Source organism: Sinocyclocheilus rhinocerous, unplaced genomic scaffold (assembly GCF_001515625.1).
Source record: "Sinocyclocheilus rhinocerous isolate Xijiao unplaced genomic scaffold, SAMN03320098_v1.1 scaffold752, whole genome shotgun sequence".
NCBI lineage: Eukaryota > Metazoa > Chordata > Actinopteri > Cypriniformes > Cyprinidae > Sinocyclocheilus > Sinocyclocheilus rhinocerous.
The window spans coordinates 1,961,958-1,966,827 of record NW_015639777.1 but is presented as its reverse complement, the minus strand read 5'-3'; positions in this window follow the sequence as shown (position 1 = coordinate 1,966,827).

Below are 4,870 nucleotides of genomic sequence, written 5' to 3'. Positions count from 1 at the left end.
AGTTTTTAGAAAGCCATGATTTGACATCAGTAAGACAAGCAGTAAGAGTATCACTGGTAAAGTTTGTTTTCTTAGTCAGAGGCAAATAAATTTGTAGGTCATCGGCGTAACAGTGAAAAGAGACGTTGTGTTTTCTAAAAATAGAGCCCAGAGGAAGAAGATAAAGAGAGAAGAGAGCGGGAGATAAGATAGAACCCTGAGGAACTCCACAAGTTAGGTTGCCTGTGGTCAAGTGAAAACTTCCAGTTTTTACCATAAATCTCCTGATTGTTAAGAATGATTTAAACCAGTTTAAAACCACCCCCCCCAGTCCCACATGAGACGCCAAACGAGAAATAAGAATCTCGTGATCGACAGTGTCGAAGGCAGATGACAAGTCCAACATCACTAAGATAGCAGAAGCACCAGAGTCAGTAGTCATTAAAATATCATTTAAAACTCTTACAAGAGCAGTTTCAGTGCTGTGGAGTGATTTGAACCCAGATTGAAATTTTTCAAGGATGTGATTATTAGTTAAAAAAGGCTGAAGTTGTAGGAGTACAATTTTTTCCATTACTTTTGAGATAAATGGTAAGGTGGAAATTGGTCGATAATTTTCTAAAACAGAGGCGTCAAGAGAGGGCTTCTTGAGAACCGGGGTAATCATGGCCATTTTCAGGTCGTCCGGAATGGACCCGGATTTCAAGCAGTTATTCAACAGTGATACCAACCCTGGGCCCACGGTATCAATAATTTGCCTCAAAAAGCAGGGGCGAATTAAATACTTATCAACACAACATTTAAAAAACAAGCAATTTAGGCTAGTAGCTCTTCTTTTTCCTAAAATAAAGTTTGAGCATCCTTCTTGCATCTTGCATAATTATCTATGTATTGACCAAATCTGAGATTGTCTGATTCGGTCTGATACCCTACATCTATTAGAAACTAATATTGACATCCAAATAGGCCATATACCTAAACCAGGTCCTGGTATGCTGGGGAGGGGGGGTATATTGCAAATAAAGGATAAATAGCTCAAACATAGCGCTAACAACACCAAGGTCATGGGTTCGATTCCCAGGGAATGCATGAACAAATAAACGGTATACCTCGAATGCAATGTAAGTTGCTTTGGATGAAAGCATCTGCCAAATGCAGAAATAATAACATTTTAATGAAATTTATTCATTTGATTAATGAACAGCAGGTCTGAAAGGACTGGTTACAGGAATTTTAAACACTGTAAAACCTAACAGTGACATTTACTAAACAAATCCATTTAAATAAATTCCATTCCATTCATTTAAATATGACTGAAAGTTCATTGCACATAACAGTAAACAAAGTTATGTGAACTTTCTACATTTTTCATTATATCTTCTCAGTGTAATATTGATCTTTCCAATTCATGGGGTTCATTCATTTTGTTACGGGGCGAACGAGACATGAGACTTGCGGATCCATTTGCAAAGATTTAATAGGAGACAGAGAAGTGGTCATAAAACAGGCATGGGTCAGACAATGGCAAACAGGTATATTGAGGGCAAGACAGAAGAGTAATCCAAAACGGGCGTGGTCGATCAGCGGCTAACAATATCCAGAGGGCTTGACATGAGGGTTATCAAATAACACGAGCTAGAGTCCAGGCGAGGTGCAAACACAGTCCGAAACAGCAGGCAAAGGGTTAACTCAAGATAAACAGGCAATAATCAGGTAACACGGGAAAGCAGGCAAGACAAGACTATGACTAGACTATGGAAACGAGAACTAAATACTTAAACAAGGACAGGGAACTGGCTCGGTAATGTAGCTATGGGTGTGAGATGCACTTACAATACTCTGCAGTGAATGGTTGTTTGAGTGAGTGTTATATAGTGAATGTGTGATTGGTTACAGCTGTGTGCAATCAGTGCTGTGTGCAATCAGTGCAATGGATGATGGGATATGTAGTCCGGGATGACATGCAACGGTTTGTGTAGTGCGAGAGTCAATGTAATGGAAGGGTGACCTCTGGTGGTGATTGAACGGAAGTCCATGGACAGGATTCGTGACAAATTTAGTTTCAGTGCATAATGTATCTGAGTTTATAGTTATTTAATAGATTTCTTTTTTCTGGACTCAAATGAAATAAGTTTATGGTACTCGTAAATGATGAATTGTAAAATTATTTAAGGCAATCAGCCTTCTCAAATGAAATGTGGTAAATCATTGGGTTTAACAGTGATGTAAAATTACATCATTTATACTTTTATATGTTTATTAAGTGATGTGTTCTTTTTATATAGAGAGTGTTTTTGCTCATTATAATTATAGCATTATTAACTAGTTGTAATTTACCTGATGGTATTAATAATATTAAATTAACTTATAATTTATAATTTCATCAAAATGAATTCTCTGTCAGGTTTGAATACGCAGCTCTGGCAATGTTTTTGCCACTGAATTTTAAGCAGCTTAAATTAAAGGGGTGGTTGATTGTGATTTCACTTTTTGAACTTTAGCTAGTGTGTAATGTTGCTGTTAGAGCATAAACAACGTCTGCAAAGTTACGACGCTCAGAGTTCAATGCAAAGAGAGATATTTTCTTTTAAAGAAATCGCTGTTTAAGGACTACAAAAAACGGCTGGTAGGGAGCTTCTTCCTGGGTTTGTGACATCACTGACATGAAGCGGTCGGATGGGGCATCTATACATATCTATGCAACTACCCGTAATGATAAGGGGGTGTGACGTTTCTGGACAACCTGCACTCGGCGGTTAGCGAATCACAACATACTGAGCCCGCTAACCAATCAGAGCCCATTGTGTATTTTTCAGGGAGGGGCTTCAGAGAACCAGGAACTCAACAGACCATTTTGACGAGAATGGAAACAGCAGTGTAGAATAAAGGTAAAATATGTGAAAATAATGCGTTTTTTTTTTTTTTTAAACGAAGCATGAACACGTTACACTCCACCCCATAAACACAATCAAGCTTTCGAAAAAAGCTGATCAACCACCCCTTTAAAGCAATAAGGAAGCCCATGTAAAGCAAGCAGCACATTCTGACAACCGAACGCAGGCATCTGTTAGCCCATTCAGTGTGACCACCATCTCAGCTCGCTGAATTCTCGTGATCGACAGGTCCAGGTTGCCATACCCTGTCAGTCAACATGACACGCCTGTAAAATGTCTACGCCGCTGTCACTCAAAACAAGAGCTCTGGACGCACTCACAAAAGATCGGGAGGCAGGATGAAGGACACGGCTGACATACCGGGCAAATCAGAAGGGCTACAAGACCTATCTGTTGTCATCCGCAGTCCTCTGACTTTGCCATCGAGGGAAAGAGAGCTCCCTGACCTTGTCCTCCTAGAGAAAATGGCATGAAGCAATCTTCCACAAAGCCCTCTCGAGAGATCCAGGTTGCCTCTATTAAACGGGGAAATAATGCAAAGCCAGTGGCAATTTCGAGTCTTCAAGCAAAGCATGATGGGTCAGCCCTGTCGATGTTTTTCACTGTAATTTTCTTTCCATCGCCATGCTCGCCTTTCACAGCAAGCTCATTAAAACCGTGCATCAACTGACATTTTACCCCTCTCGCTCTTGCTCTAGTTGCGGATCATTAGCTAGCATTGTGCGGCTCTGAGGAAGCACACGTCTTTGAGATGTGTGTGTGTGTGTGTGTGTGGTTTGATGAGCGTGTCACCCCCTCACCCCCAAAGATGTCTCATTAAGAGTTCAGTAGAAGCACCTCTCTAGCACCCCCCCCCCAATCCGTCGTTCCCTCCCTCCATGCTCATTCCCTCTCTTTTCGTCTGCTAATTAGCTGGCATTTTCGCCTCTTCTATGCGTCCCCAGTTACATCTGAGAAGGAGACGGATATGATTTTTCTTTAACCCAAAGGCCAACTTAATCAGCTGAATTAATGACTTTATTACCCATACTGCCCTGGGCAATGCAGCATGTTTCTCCTGTACCCCACGTTCTCTCTTTTTCTGTCACATCCTTTTTTTTCTGCACACCCATACACATCACAGAATCTTCACGCATTTAACACAAAAATACACACAGATGAAAGATGGACATGAAAAATTGGTTCAAAATCCAAGGGTGCTGTGGAAGATACCTTGGCACAGACTTCTTTGCCCTGCTTTGGTTGTAAAAGTCGTTATTTACTATTATATATTAATTCTATACTATCAATTATATATGTATGGAGAGGGTCTCTTTCTCACTGCATTTATTTGATAAAAATACAGTAAAAACAGTAATACTGTGAAATATGAAATTTAAAATAACTGGTTTCTACAGTTTTATTTTTTTTTAGCTGAATTTTCAGCAGCCAGTACTCCAGTCTTCGTGTCACTTCCTTCAAAAATCATATATGCTGATGCGGTGCTCAATTTCTTCTTATTATCACAGTTGAAAATATTTTATGTAAATATATTTTTGTGGAAACTGCAATTCATTTTTTATCAGGATTGTTTAATGAACAGAAATTGCAAAATAACAAATAACAATTAATTGTTTTTTTTTGCAACAATGTAAAAATATTAACAGTCACTTTTGATCAATTTAATGTGTCCTTGTTGATTAAAAGTATACATTTTCTTTAAAAAAAAAAGTCTTACTGATCCCAAACTGTATTGTATATTGTATTTTTACTTATTATATTATATCCTTTTTAATCTATAAAAAATGTCTCACATTATCAAAACATAATAAACATCTTTAATTGATGTAGTCTTTGAAAATTTTTTCAAAGAATATTTGTGTACAGTCCATAATATTGCTGCAAATAATTAGCCTATATAACTATTTAAAAAAAAACACACACACATGAATGATACCCTTGATGGCTTAATAACTGTAAATTTCCATTGTCTGGTATCAGAAAAAAAAAACATTAAC